This window comes from Papio anubis, chromosome 10 (genome assembly GCF_008728515.1).
Source record: "Papio anubis isolate 15944 chromosome 10, Panubis1.0, whole genome shotgun sequence".
NCBI classification, from domain to species: domain Eukaryota; kingdom Metazoa; phylum Chordata; class Mammalia; order Primates; family Cercopithecidae; genus Papio; species Papio anubis.
In genome coordinates, this window is record NC_044985.1 from 101,072,754 (window position 1) to 101,097,899 (window position 25,146).

Here is a 25,146-nt window from a genome sequence, read left to right on the forward strand (position 1 = left end):
GAAACAATCACAAAGCAACATAATGTTCAAATTCAGGAAGCATTTACAAAGGTTGTATGCATCTTCTCTGTCATTCATAAAGGCAAGGGAAGTTAGAATTCAGGAAATAAGATGCAAAGACTCATGAATGTCTTCAGATTCCAAAAGAGTAAACTTTACTACGGGAGTAAAACTAGGTTCTAATCCTCTTGAAACAGACACTTTTTCCTTTTTTAATCACCTAGATGACAAATGTAAGACTTATCCCTGACTTCATCCATTCATTTGTTCATTCACTAATTCAACAAACATTTATTGAGTTTCTCCATGTGCACTGGACTGCTCAAAGCTCTATAGAAGATACAGTAATGTGCTTTGCTGCCTCTGAATGGAGCAGGGTCCCTCCCAGCCTATGGGCATGGCTAAATTTTAAAAGGATTCTTCTGCTTGTCTTCAACTTCAAAGGTCAGTCTGAACATGGAGTGAAATCACCAGTGTCCCTGGCAGGAAGAGACCTTGTTCCACACCCAACACATCATCCTAATAGTAGGCTTTTGACACAGTCCTATTAAATAATGAAGCATGTCTCTGTCTAACTTTATATAATCAGTGCTCCAAAATTCAGAAACTTTGCCTCTCAGAGGTCGATCAGCCAGCTCAGTGAGTTCCTACAAACCAGCTTGTAAGGAATTCTGGTCTGGAGGCATGCTCCCCATTCTGCCTGCCATGATTGCCAAATGGTGGCTTTTCTAATTTTTTCATTCCTTTCTGCATTTATTAATTGACTTTCTAATATAAGGAAGAGCATTCTTTTCCTTCTACTCATTTAGTTAAATCAGAAAAATCTGATTGAATTTAATAGGCTATAATCCTTTACTATTACAAATTTATTTTGATGTCCACAATGTCTCAGAGTTGGCCAGTAGAAGCGCCCACAATCTGGCTTCTGTATCCTTTGAAATGTCTCCATCATTCTTTGGGAACAGTCTTAATTTCTGAAAAAATATACATATTTCAGGTTCATCTTTTACTTTCTCTCCCTTAGCCACAGAATCAGTCATTGTTTTTTCAAAGAGCCCTGATTCCTTTTAGTAGAGAATAATATTTAAAAACCAAGATCAGGAAGCCAGGTGGTCTCACTGCACTGCAATTCCTTGGTTTTAGGCCCTCTAAGAACACACAGCTAGGAAATAGACGTATGTACACACACACACACACACACACACACCTGCACCCACATACATTTCCATATTTATATCCACATAGGTCGATCTCTTTTTGTAGCTATTATACAGTATATGCCATGCGTTCTCACTGAAAGCTCCGATTGCAATCCAGCACCACCGAAATGTTGCCAACATTTCCCCTCAGCATGTTTGTAACTACCTTTTCTGAAAAGGAGGACACTGGCTGCCATCTTCTATAATATATTTACTTATTTGCTCAATACTAGAATTCCCACAGAATAGTTTCAGAATTGCTATCCTGTGCCTCTATGAAAAGCAAGCCTCACTCCACAGCACCAATGATTGTTTAGAATTTTATTCTTTGGCCCGAGGACATCTTGTCAAAGAATACATGGGTTAGTTCTTTCTTTAGGCATCAGGTTAGTTCTTCTTTAGCACCAGCCTTATTTCCCCTCCTCAACATCACTTTGAGACATGCCCTGAATCTTTGTTTTAACCATCTCCAAAATAAGCTAAAGCTTCATTTTTGGTGCTCTGGTGCTGCTGCTGGAGCCAACACATGTCTCTCTGGAACACCAAGTGAATATTCAATGCATGTTTGCTCACTCCGCCTTCCTGTGAAGCTAATCCAACAAATAGATGACAGAAATATCTTCATTTCCACAAATGCGCTTGTGAGCTTATAATAAGAGTCTTATCTCCCAGGGCTATCCACATTCCCATGGCTTCTCCCTTCCCCATGTTTAGATACCAAAATCTTTCTTCACTTTCAGACAAGTCTTAATTCATCTTCCCTATAAAGGCTTCGTAATACCTCTTTACCTAAACTTAGAGCATAGCCCCACAAATGCCATGTTCATAGATTTAGAAGCTCCTTTCATATTTATCAAGTTCTCACATTCTCCATCTTTCATATTTTAAAATATTTATTTAATTAAATTTATGAGCCAGAAATTGAAAAACATATGGAGTGAAGGGAAGGAAAGAAGGAAAAAAATAGCCCATTCATTCAACTTTCCCCAGCTGCCATTCCTGACTCAGGAGATTTGGCTGAGTTCTTGGGTAATGCCATGCAATAAAACTTCCATAGGGTGCCAAATTTAGGTCCAGCATGAAAAGAAAACAAAATCCCTCCTATAAGACAAACTATTCAATTTGGAAATGGGATTTTTTTTAAAGTCCTGCATTAAACCTTCATAGTGATTGTTTCCACAAGGGCGAGAATCAGCCCACCCCTTGGAAAGCTTCTGAATGGGGCAGTATAGAAAATTTTAAGAAACATTTATTTCTCTGAATGGAGAACTGTTACTTCTGGGGGCTCTGCTTTCTCCTTTTTGGACAGAATCCACTCTGCCCTATCCTGGCTGGAAGAAGAAAAGGTGTAGCGTGCAGGCAGGGAGGATGATTCCAGGTGCTGGAAACTGCACAATGGGTGCTATTCTTTGTTATTTGCAATCCATCTTTCTCAAAGTTGGCTCACAAGAAGTACATCTTCTTGGACCCTCTGGACTAACCTACCTGAGAACATGGGTGGGTACTTTCTCAACACATATAAGGTCCAACATATGACAAGTGACAGAGTGAGATGAAGCTTTCCAAACTGGCATGAGTATTGTACAGTTTCATATATGGTCCGGTTACCTGGTTACTTACGGTCTGGTTACCTGGTTACTTTTATTGTACTGTCTCTACCTATGTATGTATGTATCTCTGCTTATGTACTTTTATCGTCGTATCTCTACCTATGTTCTACACACACACACACACACATTATATATATGTTATGTTGCGGTTATATTTTATTCTCACTTTTAAGATGGAACGTTTTGCATTCCAGGAAACTCTCAGTCCTGAGAAGACTGGGGCATTAGATCACCCTGTGTTGCAGACTTTTTCAAATGGCAAGCATTAATTATTATTTAGATTGCACATATATTTATGCCCCAAACTAAAATGCTCTGAAACCACACCTTTAATAGTTGGAATTCCAGGCCCTCTCCATGGTTCCTTTGACCTGCTATTGCAGAGAATACTGTGTGGCTGTGAATAAATCTTGGTCAATCTTCTATAAGCAAGAAAGGAGCCTAGATGCTCCCCTCAAGATGAGACCCTGAAAGAGAATTCTGGTTGTCACCACGTGATCTGCCACGGTTTCCTAATGGATCTGCTATTTCAAATGACGATCAACCTGATTCGGCAAAGCCAGAGGCCCCTCTCATGGCCTGTGTGTAGTGAGAAGCTCCTCTGTGTGTCACTTGAATGTCGAAGTGGCACAGCATTTATATTGAAATAGTGATAACGCTTTGCTCACAGGACACACGTGCCCATTTGGATCCAGGCAAGTTTTAGTTCAGGCAGCACACTGTTTCCACTACTTCTTTCTCATGGTGATGTACAGTCTAGTTTGTAAATCCAGACTTTCGCTTTCCTTGGAGTGAGTTCCTACTCAGGAGTCTTGCTCTGCTGTCCTGTGGCTTATCATCAATTGGGAATACGCTAGTTTATTAGACACTGGGTGCACAATTCTCATACTGCCCATCTCTTCCTGTACCTATGGCTGCATGGATAAAAAGGGAAGGTGGATCACCCATGTTTACCTGCCAGGAGCACTTGAACCCCAGAGAAAACTCATCTATCATGGAGGGTGGGAAAGGAAGAGTTGAGGAGAGGGACTCTGCCATGGTAACTGGGCTGCAGGCCCTACGACCAGCCAAAATATTTTACTGCATGGCATTTTATAGCACATAATCATTGTCTTAGTCAGTCTGGGTGACTATAACAAATTACCATAAACTGGGAGGCTTATTTCACAGTTCCAGAGACTAAAAGGCCAAGATCAAGGTGTTGGTAAATCCAATGTCTGTTGAGGGCCCACTTCCTGCTTTGTGGATGTCCGTCTTCTTGTTGTATCTTCACATGGCAGAGAACAGAGGGAGGAAGCAAGGTCTCTCACGTCTCTTTTAATAGGGCATGAATCCCATCATGAGGGCTCTATCTTCAAGACTGAGTTCCCACTTAAAGGTTCCATCTGCAAATACTGTCATCACATTGGGGATTAGAGTTTCAACATATGAATTTGGAGAGGGACGTGAACATTCAGTCCATAGCAACCATTCATGCACTGGGGCTATGTAGGGGATAGACACTTTATTCAGCTGCAAATTCATCTTGTACAAAGTTTCTCTTCTACAATGTCATCAAGTTCTCTCATCTTTTTCTTCCCCAAACACAGTAATCTGAATGGGTTGAAACCATTTTCTGATGGAAATATACACCTTAGACCAGTGGTCCCCATCAGGGACTAGTTTCATGGAAGACAATTTTTCCACAGACAGTGGGGTGGGGGATGGTTTCATAATGATTCAAGCACGTTGCATTTGTTGTGCTCTTTATTTCTGGTATTACATTGTAATATATAATGAAATAGTGGCGCAATTCATGATCATGTAGAATCAGCAGGAGCCCTGAGCTTGTTTTCCTGCAACTAGATAGTCTTATCTGGGGGTGATGGGAGGCAATGACAAATCATCAGGCATTAGACACTCATAAGAAGCCTGTGACCTGGATCCCTCACATGCACTGTTCACAATAGGGTTTGTGCTCCTTTGAGAATCTAATGCCATCACTGATCTGACACGAGCCAGAGCTCAGGTAGTAATGCAAGTAATGGGGAGTGGCTGTAAATTCAGATGAAGCTTTGCTTGTTTGCTGCTCACCTCCTGCTGTGCGCCCAGTTTCTAGCACACCACAGACCATTACCAGTCTGTGATCTAGGGGTTGGGGACCCCTGCCTAAGACTATGCTCATTGTCCTGTGCAATTCTGATACATTCCATAATGCTGGCAAATTCACCACTATTATTCTCATTATTATCAGCATTAGCAGTAGCAGTAGTAGTCTCAATAGCTAACATCTGTTTAATAACTTGACATTACTAATATTCTTTGACAATCCTGAAAAAATGGGTAATTGAGAGAATTTACATGTGATAACTTGAGGTAATAATGCATTTCTTAACAAGAACATGGAGCCTCAGGAGGTTCAGTACCTTCTTTAAGGTCACCCTGCTAGCAAGTGGCTCTCTCCATTTTTATTAAATTCAAGAGAACCCGAAACCTCCCTGAAGTCTGCTATCTCTAGGTCATTTAAACAGAGAGACACTTGACAGAAAGGAGAAAACCCCAGAGAAAATGATGGGGAGCAGCTCCACAAATATTAGCAACTGGAGGCATCCCAAGTAAGGAGGAGTTTTGAATCCATGATAACTTTGCAGAGGCTGTTGTTATAGGGAAGGTCAAAACAGAGCTGTCTGAAAGCTGTCCCCACTCACTACAGAAGCAAGAAGGCCTCCAGGCTGAAAAGACACGGGAGGCAATTCAATACAGTCGCCTTTAGCAGGATAGCACTTTGATATTCTCCTTTAAACATTTATTTTCTAATTTATTGAAAGGCGATAGTCATTGCTACATGGGGAAAGGGTGGAGGACGGTAACCCTTGCTGGATGCCTTCTACTTCTCTCCTTGCAAAATAATTTGCTGCACTTTTTCTTTGGAAAATGAATTATAGCATCAACAGATTCACTCTCCTCAGAAAGGAATTTTAGCAGTCATCAGTCCTCCAGCAGGCCCCCTGGGGGTCTCGCATTGTCTGTTTGCACCTGCAGCCCTTCCCCCAGTGTGGCATGTCCTCATAATCTTTGACAACTTCATGGAATGCCCGTCCTGGGAAATCCAATTTTATCCATTTTGCTGCATTTCTGGGTGCATTTTAGCATTTCTTATGGATTAGCACTTGAAGCAGCCATTTCATAAGCTTATTCTCCATCTATCTTGGCATTTATACACAGACATCAAATTGTTTTAGAATTGAAAATGGGAGGGGGAAGAAGGGAGAGGTGGAGAGTATCTGAGTAATCAACTGGGTTCTCTCCTGCCCTTAGGCTGTGTTGACACAGCTTAGCTCTCGCCTGCTCCTCCCAGACAAGCTTATCTGCTGCACACTGAACTCCATTAATCTTCTTGAAAGGCAAATGTGTTCAGGACAATGTTAACACTTAGCTCTCCTGAAAAGAAGACAGATTCTATGAGGTACAGAGTCAGGGCTCCAGGGCCTGCACTGGCAGCTCAGACAGGCCTCAGCCAGATGGATTCCGTGTGGAAAGAGAGTGGACAGCAGAGCCATGGGCTTTGTGAACCCGAATACCAGCATCAAATCCGGTCCAACTAAACCAAACCAAACTAAGGGAAACCAAATATCAACAGAAAACAAAGCCAGCCCAAAGACAACAATGACCGAATAAATGCCTGGCCCATTTTGAGGCAGCATTAGCCAGATTTACCTTTGGGTTTCAAGCGGACAAAACAATTAAATGATCATTATTCTTTAAATTTTAACAAGTGATTGGCATTGTATGAGGAGTCCACACAATAATGATAAATGACTTCAGAGAAAAAAGTATTGTAGAGTATGTATTTTGGCCAGAAAGAAACCTAAAGCATTTCTCTTTGATCACTGTTGCATTCTCTGCCTTGTGGAGATCAGAGCTGCCCTCACACAGACAAGAGGATGATCCACCCGACCCTGTCCAGGAGGCCCTGCTCCAAGATCTCCCCTGACACCACACAGTCTCTGGGATCACTGGAAAGAGGAATGAATTGATATCTGTTTTCTGGGCCCCTTTGTGCTGACTCTCCCGTGTCATGTCACCCCTGTCCCCCTGCCTCCTTCTTTTGTTTCAATAAGGAGATTTGATAGACCATTCTTATCACTCATAGATCTGCAATCCCTGGCTGCATCCATTTGCTAGCAACCCTGAAAGACACAGGGTAATTTTTAATGTTTCCAGGGCAGGAATTTGAATGGCCATCTAGCTCTCTCCTGCACTCTAGTATCACAGTATTCATTTATTAGATATGAACCGAATCTGGGAGGAGGGGGTTGCTTCTCAGTAGGGCTTTGTTACAAGAGCTATGGAAACAATTTAATGCAACTTCATTGACTTACATTGAGTGAAATTTTTTTTTTAAACCTGCCATATATCCATCACAGACATCCAGAACCTATTGTATTATATGTGTAGCCCCCATCCCCATGCTCACTTTGGGTAGGAAAGTGTCTGGGTAGGAAAGCAGGGGAGACATGTCACACTGGTGGCCAATTGGTTCACTTCTAGCGGTAAGTAATAGGAATCCCAATTTTGGCCACTTGATTGTATGTCCCCAAACCAGTTTTCCAGGATTATTTATGGCTCCATGCTTTGCACTTATAGGGTGGCCTCAGAAGACTTTTCTCCATTAACAATCCCATCGGGTGACTTTGAGAGCCACTTCCATGAGATGGTTGTGTTGACAACTCAGAGAGTTCCATCACAAGGGCTGACTCAGTCTGAAACAATGACAGCACATAGATGTAAGGCAACACGTGAAAAGCAGAGTTCAGACTTTCCAACACTGACTACTCTGGCTTTGATTACATCAGGTAGATGCATGGCACTGAAACAGGAGAATTCCCTGATGCCCCTCACAAGACGTTCGACAGGGATGTGGGCTGCCTGTTCAGTCGCCCTGCTGCTGAAACCCCTTGTGGGAGGGAGCGCAGGCAGGCAGGCAGGTGCAGAGGCTGGGGTGAGTGCTTTGGGCTTCAGCCCCATGGTAGTGTCTAGGGATGGGTGCTGCAACCCCAGTGTTACAAAGCTCTTCCAGCTTTGCTGTCTACAGATGGCTTGAGTGTTAACCAGCTCAGTGGACCCTTTTTTTTTTTTTTCACAAGGGCAGAAGGCCAGTGAGACCGCTTTCTGTATCCCAAGCTCTTGCCCAGTGTCCCAGAAAAATTGGGTCACACACGGTCTTGAAGGATGAATGTGAGGTTTTATAGAGTGGTGGAGCTGGCTTTCAGCCAGATAGATGGGAACCCAGAAGCCAGGGATGGAACGGGACGGTGATCTTCCCCTGGAGGTAGGCTGCCCAGTGGCTGGACTCCTCTCCAACCACCCCCAGCTGAAATCCTCTCGGTGTTCAGATGTTCCTCCTCTTCCTTCTTTCTCTGCCACATCGTTTGGCTGTCCACCTGCTGGTCTGCTGGTTTGCTGGTCTGCTTCTGGAGCCCGGGCTTTGGGGTTCACATGGGTGCATAATAGGGGGCATGGCAGGCCAAAAGGCAACTTTTGGGGCATAGAACAGGAATGCCTATCCTCATTTAGTGCCATGTGTCTTCAGGCCTGAGGGTGGGACCTTTGCCAGGAACCACCCTCTTCTACCCAGTATTTCGGTCTCCCGTCTGTATCACCCCCCTTTTGCAATTGCTCATGGTTAGGCTAGCTACTGCCCTCTTGACTTAGTAAATACCCTATAGCCACTATCCCCATAGACATGGCCTGTTAAAACTTTGTGTAAAAAACTTGCCTTTGTCTAATTACACACCAGATATTATGAGGGCCCACCAGCCAATGGCTCATACACAAAGGAAGCTTTCTCTTTTTCTAACCAAGTGACTGCCTTGGCCCATAGAGAAATGAACTCTTGTCACCTGTTAACACCTTCTTTCTGCTCCTTACTAACTCTCAAAAAAAAAAAAAAAAAAAAAAAAAAGTGTATCCAACTGGTGAGGGTGGGCCTGGTTACCATTAGACAGTATTGCCTGTGCTACTAAATAAGGTGACTTTTCTTCAAAAGCAAAACATTCATTCTCTAGTGTGCTTTCCTGATTTGTGGAGGACTCACTTTACTCTGGCAGGATCTTCATGTTAAGCGGACAAGCCAGGAAATCCTCCCACTTTCTTTTTTTGCTTTTCCACCAGCGTCTGGGTAAGAAAGTGGGGTGGACATGTCATACCGGGGGCCAATTAGTTCAGTTCTAAGGGTAAGTAATAGGAATCCCAATTTTGACCTCGCACTTGATGTATGTCCCCAAACCAGTTTTCCGGGAAGATTTATCATCTGGATAACAAAGCTGGTGTTTTGATCCCATTTGGCTCAAGTATTTCTGTGTATATTTGATTGGCAAAAACCCTGGAGGGAAAGAAGATGCCTTCAACCTAACCTTTACCAATGACATTAGTAACATCACTCTGACTTCACACCTGCTGCTGATGCCAGAGCGCAGCCTCTTCTCAAAGCATCCCCAAGTAGTATCCTGTGAGATATAGGTGGTGTTCCACTTGTGCTCAGAAACCAGTCCCTTTCTGCTTCAGTTTCCTCATGGCAAAGTGTTGCCCACAAGTCTTTCAAGGGAAGAGTTTCCCCATATCTCCTTCTGCAGGTGCCTCCCCTGATCCTCTGTGAGGCCACTGTGGTGCTCCCTTCTTTACGCTGCTGTTGGTTCTTGCACAGAAATGGGAAGTCTGTCCTTATGTTTATTCCGGGTAAACTTTGGCATCTGGTTTCCAAGGATCACTCCCTATGGTCCAGGTTTCATTATGGAAGATGCTTCAATCAAAAGCATCTTTAATTTCTGCTGAAATCCTCTCCTTCTATATCTGGTCAGTCTCATCATTTAGATTCTTAGGAGATCAGCAACTAACAGATTCTATACTACTACCTTTATTTTCCATTCCCCTTCTGCGGCTATTGAAGGAGACCCTCCTCCAAATTGAGCTCTATTTGTAATTAACCCTCTAATCATGACAACCCCAAATCACTACTTCAGTTCACCAGATTTATCCTGGTTACAGATTTGATTTGTGTAAATTTGGTGGCTATATTAAGTAGGATTAGGCCAAGTATGCTGTCGTTATAAACAATCCAAAACCACAGTTCCCATAACAACTAATTCTGGCAGAAATAGAGAAAGCAGAATTGGGAGAGCTAGAAGCTCACAAAACTGTAGAACCTCTTCTTGATCATTCAAAGGGGAATTTTCAGGCATTTTCTACTAGAGATCAGATTAGGATAAATAGACACTTGTACCATTTGAATAACATTCAAAACATACTGGGATCACAGAGATACGGAGACACCATAAATTCAAGAAAATTTACATTTAGCTTATGTATGCATTTATATGCTATCTGATGCTCAAAAGAACTTGAGGTGGCTTACAGCACAAATATAAACAATAAAATAAAGACCAAATAAGAACAAAGACAAATAGAAAAGTAGAAAATCTAGACCATGACAAAGAAGAAAACTGATGTATAAAGGCCAACATAAATATAATAAAAGAGTTCAAATTTACTCCTGAGTTTCTTGGCATTACAAAGCAAAAGTGACATAATTATTATTAACTAAACAAATAAAAACAACAGCTTCAGAATGCCCATTCTTTCAGCTAAGCAAACTTGAACGAAACAGAATTTAGAATCTCCCTTGTCAGCCAAGCTTTTGTTAGATTTTGAATAGCAAACAGTTCAAAGTTGCATTCATTGGTGAGTAGTTGGTGTTTGCAAAAGTTTTTGAGAGCAGACCTATAAGGTCCAAATGCTGACAGAAAGATAAAGTTGAGTAGCTTTCCCCAGGTCTTTTGCCTGCCATCTGCAAACCAGAGGTTTCCATACTAGGGGCTTTGGGACGGATTCCAGCACACAAAAGGTCTCAACTGATTTATCAAAGTGCTCCATTATGAAGCTTTTGCACAAGATTATTTAGAATTGAAAAATATTCCAACCAGTTGCTCAACCTGTCTCCTAAAAAAAACATAATGAAAGCTTTAATAATACTACTATTTAATGACCGATGTGGGGTGTCCCAGTTCTTAGGGAATCTATCAGCTTGAAATAGCCCCGAAATATTCTCCCTCAAATCTCAAAATTAAATAATTTACTCTTCACTTGAAAGTAAGTTGATAGAAACCAGTGGAAACTTAGAACTAGCTGCCAATTATGATAATTTCGGTTTTGAACTTGTTTTCCACATTAACTGAGGGCTAGATCTAACTGTTGAGGTCACCTCTGATTTGTAAGAATGAAACAACATTATCAATATATACAATGTATCAATGTATACTTTCTTTTCTTTATTGCATCATCATCTGCAACCTGTTCATCTAAGGATGGTTTTATTTAGTAAAATTATAAGTTAAAAATAAGAGAGACCAGAATACAATCTAGTTTAGAGCCCTCAAAAGTATTCTATAATTTGTCAGATAGTTTTACTCAACACTCATTTTTCTGAAGTGTCAAAGTGCAGGAATGCAGATTCAATATGGAAAACATAAGAGTTTATGTTATATAGTTAGCCTCATATATGGTATCTGTTACACGTCTAATATAGATCAAAAGTCCAGAAGAGTTGGAAGTCTATAGGGTCCAGCCCTACGAGGCTTAGCAGGTGTTCTCCCCGTGTGCAGAGAGGAAAGACTATAATAAATAAAGACACAAGACAAAGAGGTAAAGAGAAAACAGCTGGGCCCAGGGGACCACTATCATCAAGACGCGGAGACCAGTAGTGGCCCCGAATGGCTGGGCATGCTGAAATTTATTGCATACAAGACAAGGGGGCAGGGTAAGAAGGGTGAATCTTCTAAGTGATTGACAAGGTGAAGCAAGTCACGTGATCGAAGGACAGGGGGCCCTTCCCTCTTAAGTAGCCGAAGGAGAGAGAGAGAAGGCAGCATACATCAGTGTTTTCTCCCATGCACTCATAAGGAAGATAAAAGACTTTAAGATTTTCACTATTTCTTCTACTGTTATCTACTACGAACTTCAAAGAGGAACCAAGAGTACGGGAGGAACATGAAAGTGGACAAGGAGCATGACCACTGAAGCACTGCACGACAGGGAGGGGTTTAGGCCTCCGGATGACTGTGGGCAGGCCTGGATAATATCCAGCCTTCCACAAGAAGCTGGTGGAGCAGAGTGTTCCCTGACTCCTCCAAGGAAAGGAGACTCCCTTTCGCAGTCTGCTAAATAACGGGTGTCTTCCCAGACACTGGCGTTACTGCTTGACCAAGGAGCCCTCAACTGGCCCTTATGCAGGCGTGACAGAAGGCTCACCTCTTGCCTTCTAGGTCACTTCTCACAACATTCCTTCAGCACCTGACCCTATACCCCCCGGTTATTCTTAGGTTATATTAGTAATGCAACAAAGAGTAATATTAAAAGCTAATGATTAATAGTGTTTATAATAATGATTGATAATTGTCCATGATCATCTCTATATCTAATTATTTTTATTCTAACTATTTTCTTTATTATACTGAAACAGTTTGTGCCTTCAGTCTCTTGCCTTGGCACCTGGGTAATCCTCCACCCATGGAAGTCAACATATGTATGTTAAAGTCAACATATGAATGTTTAATTATATAATAAGAATTATTGGCTGGGCATGATGGCTCACCCCTGTATTTTCAGCACTTTGGGAGGTCGAGACAGGTGGATCACTTGAGGCTGGGAGTTCGAGGCCAACCTCACCAACATGGCAAAACCCTGTCTCTACCAAAAAAAATACAAAAATTAGCCAGGTTCAGTGATGCGTGCCTGTAGTCTCAGCTACTGGGGAGGCTGAGGCCAGAGAATTGCTTGATCCTGGGAGGTGAAGGTTGCAGTGAGCCAAGATTGCACCACTGCACTCCAGCCTGGGCGATAGAGTGAAAGAGACTCTGTCAAAAAAAAAAAAAAAATTATACTGACCGGAGTCAACCAATCAGAACCTTTTTCAAAAACTTATGGTTTCACCTTTTGGGCAGGATGTAATAGATTATTGTTCCCACTGCCACAGTCAGACAAGCCCATACAAATTATTCAAAAAGCCACAATTTTGAAGAATCAGAGATCTTTGGAAGCAATGAGAACTGGAACAACTAAAGCTACAGAGAGAGAAAACCATTTCAAGGTCATCTGATGAACGTGTTATTTTTTTTTTTTCCTCATTGGGAGCATTTGACAAATGCAGATGTGGGATGAAAATTGCCTTATCTAAGACATAGGGCACCTGCAGAAGTAAAGAGAAACAGGCAAAGCTTTTGGCAGTCACACCGACTTAAAGTTACCCATTAGAAAACTTAGAAGGCTTCAAAGGCATGGCCACATGGGACATTTACCTAGTTTTGGGTGTGTAAGAAAGCCTCATGAACTAGATAGAAATCTTTAAAGCATAAAATTTTACACATGGTGCTAAGAAAGACCCATAAGAGCAGAGGGTCTACCTCAAGACACTTCCCAAATTTAGAATTTGTGTGGAAAGTAAGGCTAAAGAGCTACACTGACAATCTGTGAAGGGAAGGACTGAATCTCCCACCATTTTCAGGACTAATGCTCTCAATCACAAAGCCATACCTGGCAAACAGAAGAAATCTTAAGAGCCATACCTGGCAAACAGAAGAAAATCAAAGGAATGAAATCATGTTATCAATGTATACAAACATGTAAAGTTACCTTCTTTTCTTTATTGCATCAGCATCTGTAACTTGTTCATCTAAGGATGGTTTATTTAGTAAAATTATAAGCTAAAAATAAGAGAGACCTCCAGACAATCTAGTTTAGAACCTTCAAAAGCATTCTATAATTTGTCAGATAGTTTTACCCAACCCTTATTTTTATGGTAGTATTTTTATGGTAGAACTGGGTTTTACAACTGAAACCCAGCCCAGGCTTAGTTCAATTCCTGATTATATTGAAGTAATTAATGACTGACCCTTTCCCTTTCTGCCTAGCAGATCCAAGGGGACCACTCTTGGTATTGAAGTTCATCTCATCGGGAGCATCTGTGGTTCTTTTATATACAATGTACATTCTACAATAGAGGCAGACCCAGAAATAATTCAGATATTGGAGTTAGAAGATCAGGATTCTAAAATAAGTACAATTAATATTTTCAAGAAAACAAAGGAAAAGGTGGACAGAAGAGATTAAAATGTGGATAAATTTAGTAAGCAATTTGAATCTTTTTTAAAACAGCATTAAACAGATATTCTGGAAATAAAATGTACAATGTTTGAAATTGGGAACTTGTTAAATGGACTTAGCAACAGTTAAGGTGTTTTTGATTCAACTATTTTGCTGTCTCCAAACTGAGGTACAGAGAGGGAAAAAAGTAAAAAGGAACAAAAAACTGTAAGAGGCATACAGAACATGTCAAAAAGCCTAACATATATATGATTGGCATTTTAGAAAAAGCAAAAAGAGGAAATGGCCCAGATGCAATATTGGAAAACATAATGATTGACAATTTTCAAAAGCTGGTGACGATCACATAGATTTACAAAGCTTAATGAAACCCAAGCAAGATAAATACAAACCAAAGCATATCCAAGCACATGATGGCCAAACAGCTGAAAAACCAAGAGCAGAGAGAACATCTCAATAGCATCCAGAGAAAAAAAGACAAGTGTTCTCAAAACAGCAACAGTAAAAATTGTAACTGACTTCTTAATAGAAATGATGGAAGCCAAGAGAAAATGGAACAAGGAAACAGAGGATATAGTTAAGGTATTGAAAGAAGGAAATACCAAACATAATTCTAGACCCGGTGAAAAGACACTTTAAACTGAAAGAAAAATATATTTCAGGAAAAGAAATAGTAGAATTTGTCATGACCAAGCATGCCGTACAGGAAAGACCAAAAAACGTTCTTTAGAAAAAAAAAAATCACTCCAGAAGAAAACATGAAAATGTAGGAAAGAATAAAAAACACTGGAAAAGATAACTATGTGGGCAAATATTAAATTCATATTGATTCTTCAAAATAATAATTGCAATATTTTGTCATTTCAAATACAGTTGAGCCTTGAACAACACAGGTTTGAACTGTGAAAATTCACTTATACATGGATTTTCTTCTGCCTCTGCCACTCTTGAGACAGCAAGACCAGCCCTTTCGCTTCCTCTTCTTCCTTAATCTATTCAGTGCAAATGTGATGAGGATGAAGAACTTCATGATGATCCACTTTCACTTAATCAATGGTAAATATATTTTCTGTTTCTTAGAATTTTCTTAATAACGTTTCCTTTTCCCTAGCTTACTCTATTGGAAGAAAACAGTATATAACACACAGCATATAAAATATGTGTTAATCAACTGTTTATATTATTGGTAACGCTTCCAGTCAACAGTGAACTTAGTAGTAGTTAAGTTTCCGGGAAGTCAAAAATCATATACAGATTTTTGGCTGCACAAGGTGTCAGTGTCTCTAGTCCCTGCATTGTCCAAGGTTCAACTATATATGTAAAACTAAAATTGATGACAAACGTAATGCATTGCAAAGGGAAGTAAGTAGAATTAAAAGGTTCTAGCACTGTAGAGAAAGTGGTAAAAGTGCTAGTCTGTTTTGACCATCATAAATCAAGGCTACATGTCATAATCTCCAGGATAATCACTAAAATATAGTTTAAAAAATGTTCATAGAAGAAAAAGTGGAATAATAAAAAAATGTTATTAATCCATTATACGTCAAAAAAAGGATTAAAAAAGATAAAGGAAAACAGGTGAGCCAAAGAGCAAACAAATAATAGAAGGTCAGATGTATACATGATTGCCATCTGATACATGATTGTACTAGTAATTACATTAAATATTGGCTATATTCTCCAAGTAAAAGATTAAGATTGTCAGACTAGATAACACAATGTGGATTTGCAAGTTGTTTATTTTTAGCTACAAGAACTACAAGGACTGATACTATTGGGTCCTAACCTTAGAAGGTCTGAGTTCCACCATATTTGACATAGTTGATCTAGAATTACTAAGCTGGGAGGTGAACTATAACTATTCAAGTCCAGGAAAATGATATTGATCTAAGCCAGATTTAGTAAATATTTAAAAGTTCTGAGATGCTCGATTATATCTAGTTTGTATGGCTTTAAAATTTAATCTAATTTAGTATAATGTTTTATAAACAGAGGAATTAAGAATTCAAAACTTTTAGGTAAATCGTGCTATCTTCTGGGAAATTAGACTCACTGCAAGTTTATTAAACGAAGGTATGTCCATACCAATCCCCCAAAATGAAAAACTGCAGTGAGAAAAGCATTTTCTCTCTCCCTCCATTTCTCGGAAGACTTGAGAGTGAGGATGAAGCCACTGAGTGCCTCCCTGGCTGTCTGGTCGGAAACCTCTGCAGCCAGGACAAAATCCTCTCAAGACATTCCTTTAATTATGACTTTAAATGACAGGCTGGAGAACGAAGGCCGCAAACATGGTTGGGTGTTAAACTCAACGAAAAGCCCAGTTTCTGTCTCAGAGAAAACTAAACGATTGTGTCATGTCTCATGAAATAGCCTCTAGGTAGTAAAATGACTAGGGTAGAGAATGAGGGAAGAAGCCTGCCCCTTCTAAAAATGTCCAGAATCTTGATGAATATGAGCCTAAGGAATTAAAGAGGACTGAAAAGGGCATTTCTTTTCCTCCTGGCAGCTCCTCAACGCTAGAGTTCCACAAAAAAATCACAAAGGAGCTGTTTTTCTGAGTGTGTCAGGTGTGGCTCCTTACATGGAAATGACTGTGTCAGTAAGACGGGAATATTCTGGTTTCAATGGCTGCATTTATTATCTGAAATCTGAGCATTGCATCACATGAGAACTATTTTATTGTATGCTAATTTATTGAAAATCAGTAATCCCTGTAACATAAAAACCATATGGTTTTATCTTTATTTGGTTATTCAGGGAACACACCAAAATCTTGGCATGCCTCACAGACGTCATTCTGAACAATAGTTATCAATAGCACCAAGAAGGAAAATGTGATTAGTTAGGCTTTCAAAACCTCCAGATTAATGAATGCTGGATGAGCATGGATTAATCAGAGTTTATTCAAAAGTTACTGAATATCTACATATGCCATATACATTTACCTCAATTATTTCTTTTAAACTTTATAGCCATTAGGTACATTCTGTTATTCCAGTTTTACCAAAGAAGTAATTGAAATTCTAAGAAGTTACACTATCTCTTTGAGGGCACAGAGCTAGTAATAAGGGTTTGGACCAGGACTTCTGAATCTAAGTCTAATATTCTTTCTACCACTCCTCTTGTTTGATTGTTTCCACAATCTTTATATTTGTCATCACTGATGACCATAAATAATAGCAATGATAATCCAGAGAGTGGTACTTCTACACGTCTTTCTAATCTCTGCCAGGTGATTTCATTCTATAAGTGGATTTCTCTGAAATTCTTGAAAATAAAATCTGAAATGCCAAAATGAGCTTACAAGATGTAAACTCATTACAACACTGTAATGAGTTTACAAGATAATAGTATAATGATAAAGTTGGGTGAAGATGGGGCTTTGAGGCCAGGCATGGTGGTGGCTCATGCCTGTAATCCCAGAACTTTGAGAGGCTGAGGTGGGTGGATAACCTGAGGTCAGGAGTTCAAGACCAGCCTAACCGACATGGAGAAAATCCGTCTCTACCAAAAATACAAAAAATTAGCCAGGCGTGGTGGCCTATGCCTGTAATCTCAGCTACCGGGGAGGCTGAGGCAGGACAATTGCTTGAACCCAGGAGGTGGAGGTTGCGGTGAGCCAAGATCATGCCATTGCACTCCAGCCTGGGCAACAAAAGTGAAACTCCATCTCAAAAAAAAAAAAAGATGGGCCTTGAATTTAGGCTTTCATACGGCAAGAAAGTCTGCTTTAGTTTTCTTGATTCTTTCTAAATTTCATTGACCAGAAATTTATTTGGGGGGAAGGCCAGGAAGTATACAAATGTGTTTTGGCCCATGGGGCAGTGTGGGTGATAATCATGTGACTTCACTCATGTGTAGGTGTCAGTGTGAGTCTCTGGATACTTAACAAGATCATCAATTTAGACCCACATGTCCAAGGGCAGATGTTCCTGATGGCTAAGGAAAAAGACAACTGGAAAAACAAATTGGAACTGCTGAAGGAAAGATGGCTCAAGGCTCAGCACTTCCTGTAAAGTGGCAAGTGAATTTAGCATTCGTGAAAATTTCCAGTGCTGTTTGGCATCTAGAGGGACCCAGGGAGAGCATTCTGCTCGCCTGTGCCACCTCCTTGCTCTGGCTGGGGCATGAATTGCCCTCTGACTCTGACCTGGCACAGCACTGCCCCGTGTTGAGGTCCATGCCCCTTTGTCCTCATCTGCTCTGCTCAGAGGTGCCCCTTCTGTGCTGCTCCTAAGGGTGCCTGCCAACTATGCTGCCAGGAAATGCGGGCACTGAACAGAGTTGGTTCAGAAAGACGGGAAAGCAGAAAGCAGAGAAAGAGCCCATGCCCTTGAGGGCAGAGAGCAAGGGAAGAGCGTGGGCAGAATGGAGTTGATAGATGGGAGCCCAGCAAAGCTAACATGCCCTCCTCACCTCTTCAAGCCACTGGCAACACCTATATTGGGTACTGGTCTTTCCCAGGTTTTCCTCAATGCTATCTAATCATATAACTCAAAAGTTCTCAGGGACCAACTGATTAAATCTCATTTAATTGAAGAGAAAAACAGACTCAGAGAAGTGAGATTCCTGTGGTCATCCTGAATTAGCCAAGGCCTGGGAATCAGGATGTGAGTCTAGTCCTTCCATATGCCAGTAGTTTTGCTACATTATTCTGACTAGGCTGAACTGTTTTGCCAAGAACATCCCAACTCCTAGCTACTCACTGTTCCTTACACCCTCTCTACTTATTCTTAATTCTTCTTAGTTCCTGAGTCCAAGCTTCACTCAGTTTACCCCTTCCTTCCACAAACATTGTCCTTGAGCACCTTGATGGGACAGGCACACAGTGAACCAAGTCCCTGCTCACCTTCTAGTAGTGGAATGTATGTTCTCCTAGAGCCAACATGTCAGAGGGTTTCTTCAACATCTAACTCCATTCATTCACTTACTTTACAGTTTCCAAAAACCATCTGCATTTTTAATTTTAACCTGAACACTTTAATTTCCTTCTCTTCCCATTCAAATCTCCCAATACTAAATGATTTAAGTATTATTTGAAGTGACAATTCTATTCACTCTCATAAGACTTTGAGTGCTTTGGTGAAAACCCCACAATGACCTCAGGCCTGATTAGCCTAAGGAAAGGAGGTTACTGCCTTTTCCCAGTTTTTAAGCCCAAAACAGCAGGGATGGGGGGTACATGTTGAACCAGCTGTATGAGAAGCAAGTATGAATGGAACATGTACATGCAGGACAGGAAATGTGTAATGGTTGGGCTGGGTGGCCATGGCAAGTTTCTAGAGACATTCCCACCAGAAATCAGGCTGAGGTCCACAGATGGACAGAACCACCAGGGAAGGAAGCACAGCCCCAAAAGGCATAAACCAAGGCTCGTTCTGGCAAATGAGAACTCCTGAGGCACCCAGGCTTCTTTCCACAAATCTCAAGCAGTGGAATATGCGTGTTCATTTGTTCTACTTAATAGTGGGTTATCTAAATCTGTTGTCTCTTTCCTTCTTTTAAAAATTATTTGTTTTGTGTTCTTTTCTTCTCAGAAAACCAAAAGAACCTGCCTTACTATGTACCTATGGCCCATCAAAGGCGAGAGTAGAATCTGCCATGATTTAGAAGCAAACAAGAAAAAGTACACGTCAGGTGAGTAGCTGCTAGCTAAGAACTTGGGCATTGGGGTCAGACAGGTCTGGGTTTAAATCCTGGCCCTGTCATTCTGGGGAAACATGTTTTTGCTTTCTCCTCTATGAAATAGAGGCAGTGAGTATCCTGAACATGTCACCTTTACTTGTCCAGCTCATCAGTCAGGGTTTGGTCAGAGAACTGCTGTAAACATTATGGGAATAAGGGATTTTATTCAGAATTAGAGCCTGCACAGATGTAGAAGGAGGCATGAAGCGGGTGTTGGAGGATTGGTCACTATGTAGTCCTGCATCCTAAGTCTGTGGTGAGGCTGGACACATTCAAGCTTGCAGGACAATTGGAGAAACGAAGCAACACAGTGATGGAAGTGAGACTACTGAAGGTAAGCTTGGGAGGGGGTCCTCGACACCACCATATCAGCGGATCCACAGCTAAGTGATTGGTGGTGGCCTGGGGTGCTGCTCTTTAGCAGGGATGAGAGTGGAGCAGACAAGCTGGACTCGGAACAAACTGGGAGCATCTGCATCCAACCATGACGGTCTGGCCATGACAGTGGTTAGAGAGGAGTGGCTTCTGTGAAACTCTCACAGTCTCAAGTCTCCCACAAATCCCTCTTTCAGCTAACTCTAAACTTGTACCATAGAAGAAATGGATTCTGAAAACTTGGTCTCCAACCTTAGACAAATTCAATAATATGTCCTCTCCTGCTTCTTCTGTAACTGAATTTGCATTGGAAAGCAGGCCTGTCACTCTCAGACTTTGTGGTTTGAGTAGGGCTCACTTCAGCACCACCTTTTCCTCCTCTCAGTGCCAGGGACTGGCATGAGACTCGGGCCTAGCCAACTGAATGTCACACACCTATGACCATCAGTTGGCTCAAAGATGAACTCAGGACACCATCACAGTCAATGAGACCCTGTTAGGGAAATTTGTCAGAACCATACAAAGAAATAGCTCCACTTTTCCATAGAGATGAGACATAAGCCTGGACTAACTGGTGTCCAACTTTCCATCAAGAGAGACCTCTGAGAAGATAGAGGAAAACTGGGGAAAGCGAAGTCTAAGGCAGGCAAGTAAGGGCAAGTCCAGTTGACATCATATGAATCACCTGAACCTAGAAAACAAGGCATAGCTGGATTCAAAGCCAAGAAAAATTGGCAGCTGGCTTGAATCAGGTTCTACCACTTGCAGTTGAAAAGGACCAGACTAATCCGATAGAGTTAACAGAGGAACAAGTATGCAAGATTCTCCCCTACAGTAAGTGCTCAATGCATGTCAGCTGGTATTATTATTATACAGCCTTCCATTTCTAGCCCTTTTATTTCTACCACCTCTCTTCTGTGTTTTATGTAAAGTGCATTAAGGATTGTTCTGTTTGGAGACATCAAACCATATAAAATGACACCAGCAGGTCCCTTTCTGTCTGTCAGTGTCCACAAGCTCAACAATCAGGATCAGCAGACAAAAACAGCTAAGCTGGAGTCAGTGTTTTTATGAAGAAACAGGAAAAGAGCTTACTTAGGAATTGTAGCTCATCCTCCAATATTCTCCATTCTTTTCATGACAGTTTCTTCTTGGCCCTGAAGATGCCTCTTCATGACTCCCTGCCTCTGTCCTTTCTTCATCTCACTTACATATTCCAACAAGGAGTACAGCAAGCCTTGGGATGAGGACCTCCAAAGGTCCTCAGTATCCTTAGGACACTCTGACTGCAGAACTGGAGGGACTGAGAGGAGGAGCTTTTGCAGGTTAAATGACTAGTAAATGGCCTTTCTTTATATTTCCACTAGAAACGAGATTAGCTACACTTGAGAAGGAATGACTTTGGAACAACTGATCCCTAGCTTTCTTTGAGATGCAGGGAGTAGTAACCACCTAGTTAATCAGTGAAAGCATATTTATAAAGTTCACAGGGTACATAGCATATAGCAGCTGTTCTCTATCTCAATTGAGTTTTGACTAGGAAATGGGCTTAGGATAAAACACGTGGGCTTTCGAGTAATCATTTGTAAGTAATTGTAGATAGTGACCACAGTTTAATAGCATAGATATATTATGAAAAGTCACTGAAATACCTTCTCTGGAAAATGTTAGAAACTCAAGTAGAATGGCTTAGTTAAAGGCGAGTGGGAGAGAAACTTGAAGAATGCGGTCCAGTACAAGAATACCCCATTTTCCCCCCAAGGCAATGAATCCCTTTTCATGCATCTAGTGACATGAAGTAATCATAGTTATTTATACAGGAACAATTTAGGAGACTTAGAATATTCACTTCTTTTGCCTTCTAGCTGAGCATCAAGATTCTCTCCGTGTCTCTGCCTCTCTCTCTCTCTCTCTCCATTTTCCACTTCTAGCTCCAACTATTTTAAATCCCTCCCCCAATAGAGCCCATAACAAACATAAAACAACATTTGTTTTATGTTTACAGTAGATGTTCAAGCTAATATTTATGTGGTATAGCCCCAGCATTAAATTAAGGTTTGGTTCACCAACAGGGTGCCTAGAGACTTCACCTCTATTTCCATGAGGGACTGAACAGCCTCTTGAGAAGGGACTCATCAAAATGGAAGAGTTGGCAATAAGAAGTTTGGCTCAATAACCAAGCACTGAAGTTGCAGAGCAGAAAGGATTTGAAGGGCAGTACAACGTTCAGGGGCAAGTTGGCAATTTTTAGCAGGAGCTGAAGTGATGCCAGCAGAGGTAACAGTGCTCAGAGGGACCAGCAGTCCCCAGGAGGAGCAGGGGAATCCCCAGTGGATCTGATTTGTTCGAGAGCCCATGTGAGATTATCAGCTGGCGTTACAATTTTGGAGTGGCAGTGAGAAGCAGTGAATTTGAGGTCACTCAATTTGCAGACCCCAATGGGTGAAATGTTGAGAAACATGGGTTACATATGTATTTGACAACTCTTGTGTATTATCACAAATCCTATTTCACCTCTCATGCCCCAGAGGCTTTGGTGTCCAGTTCCCTGAAGACTTCATCAATCCTCAGTCACAAATCACCTGAGAGCCACTCACCTTGCTCCATACTATGAAGCTCCCTGATGCCACAACATGGTGGGCCTGTGGAAACCCCTCAGCACTTATGCATGATCCCAAACAGCTAGAGGATTAACACCTACAGTGTAACCCTTGAGCAGCAGGAAATGGAAATTACTGTCTTTTTGTCCCCCCAGGGGAATAGTTCTAAAATGCATTTTATAAAGCTTCTGAAATAGTTCCACAGGTCAAGCACCTACTTGCTCCAGTGGTGACCAACTCAGTGGTGCATCCTTGGGTTGACTCTCCCTCGTTTCCAGTTCACTTTCCCTGCCCTTCACTTCTGCACCTCAGCATCACATTCCTGAATAAACCACTCACACATCTTTCTTATTTCAGACTCTGTTTGGGGGAATCCACAATACAAATTTGTCATTTTGAGTTAAACATTGTTCTCACCTTGAAGACATATTTCCATACCTAGAGATTTCTGACGTTCTCTCCCTTTTCCTACCATCTCCTTTGTGCTTTCTCTGACCTCCATATTCCAGAACCCCATGACATTTAGAGCCAGTACTGCTAGGGAAATAGTTCAGTTGTGTTTTAAATGGTTCAGCAACTTGTAACATCAACTGAGAACCAGGGGAATACACTCGGAGGCCAAGAAAAAAAAAGTTAGTTAATATGTACCATAGAGTATGATTCCTTGGGTAAGGGAAAGTTTATGCAAGTGACAGAGGAAAATTGAAAGTTGTAGCCCTTTTTTCAGAATTTATATTTGGAATTAAAGTTTCTCTTCTCTTGAAAGACCTTCTTTTTGTGATGAATCTGAAGCCTGGAACAGTTGGCCAATTTGCCCTAGTTGAGAGTGGCAAATAAATGAAGAGCTGAAGAATGTGTCTCTTTAACTAGTGCTCCTTGGTTGAGAAGATACAAAAAAAATTGAAGGGTACGGATGAATCCACTGGCTTTTTCACGTCTCTGTTGATCATAATGAGATTAATATATATAGGACATTCACACAAAGGGGATATTGACTCAATGGCTTACAGATTATTAGAGTTAGAAATGTTACCTACTACTAAAGGAAGAACGTTTCAGGTGTGGATCTCTGATTTAAAAAATACACCACACTTGCCTCAGTGAAGCAAGTCAACTTAGGTGCTGACACAACGCCACTGCAGATGCAGATGTACTGAGTTCATGAAATCAGATCCCACTCTCTCCACCTACCCCTCCTGTATTCATCCTACTTTCCATCTGTTCTGCCCTTCCCATTTGGTAACCTATTCATGAAACACCTGGCTCTGGGTCCTTCAGCATCATTCCATGTTTTACTGCTAGCATCACTTTTCTTGGCACAGAACCTCTTAGGGCTGCTATCCTAGGAGTAGGTGCCACTCAGGCTGGCTTAGTCCCAGGCTTCACTCACTTCTTGGCCCATGCCCTGGAGGACCAGAAAGAACAAACTCTCTGCACAACATCTCTGCATGTGACCACAGAGCCCCCATCTGAGCCTTGCTGGTAGAGAAGAACATGCTGCCTCACAAGATAACTGTGTGGCTCTGTTCAAAAACTTGGAAGTTATTTCTTTTATTGCATTAGAATTTGCCTCCCTGTAGCTTTTGTGCCTCTGTCCTGGTTCAGCCTTAGATAGCAGTGCAGCCTGGTCCATGTGAAAGCTCTTGCAATAGGCATTTCTGCTAGTCAGGAGTTCTCGGACCCATCTCTACTCTTCACTTTTCTCAAGACTAATATCAGACTCCTGGGTTCAAGGAGTCTTCAAGGTTTCCTCATACCATAAAAGTTCTAAGCCCTCCATTGTCCTAGTCACTGTCCTCTCTGTTCTATCCCTGTCTGCCCTTCCAAGATGCTGCACCCAGAGATTTTGTCCTTCCTGGGGCAAGTCACCATGAGATGTTTACTTTTGGATCATACTGAATTTGTGGGTTAAATAAACTCATAGGTCTCTGTCTCATGAACTAAATCCAAATTCCATCTCTTGCCATAAATCGTTTTTTGAATAGTTGAACAGTAAGTAAATAATACACAAATGAATACTAATCAATATTTGAACATCCTCAATATTTTCAGCCCTAGTTTGAGCCAGAGATAGCTTATCTTGTGTACTTCACTAAGGACACTTTATATTATCAAGCAATTAATATTATGATGATGTTATGATGTCATATCTCAACAAGCCCCACAGTATCACTTCCAGTCTCTTCACCACAAAGAACCCTGAAGCCTTCATATTTTTCTGAAAATCATATTTCTAGCCACAGGATGGGATGTAAGAAAAGTTCAGATTAGGATTATTCTAGGCTCCTGACTATAACTAAAATCCTGATTTTTATGGAAAGGAATAGGGATCATTCCTTCAAATTAGATATTTGTGATAAAAAGAAAAAAGTTGGTAATCTATGCAAATTTTTAACAAACAGAACTGCATTTTCTTTGGAAAATAATAGTTGAACCCTTTTCTTATATATGAATTGGGGTGCAATAGAGTTTAATAAAAATGATGGGGAACACTCTTATAAGGCTAATTTATCACATTTCCTTCAAGGAATTGTTCTTTCT

The 25,146-nt window shown here is 41.2% G+C and overlaps 2 long non-coding RNA genes across 3 annotated transcripts in view; one reads left to right on the plus strand and one right to left on the minus strand.

Moving 5' to 3' along the window:
* LOC110740986 overlaps nucleotides 1–25,146 on the minus strand; it is a 118,971-nt gene that overhangs the window by 75,250 nt on the left and 18,575 nt on the right. The window lies entirely within an intron of this gene.
* LOC116269244 lies at nucleotides 14,856–23,644 on the plus strand. The gene is made up of 3 exons (XR_004176724.1): nucleotides 14,856–15,001; nucleotides 19,483–19,582; nucleotides 22,078–23,644. It is a non-coding gene; the product is annotated as an uncharacterized LOC116269244 (long non-coding RNA).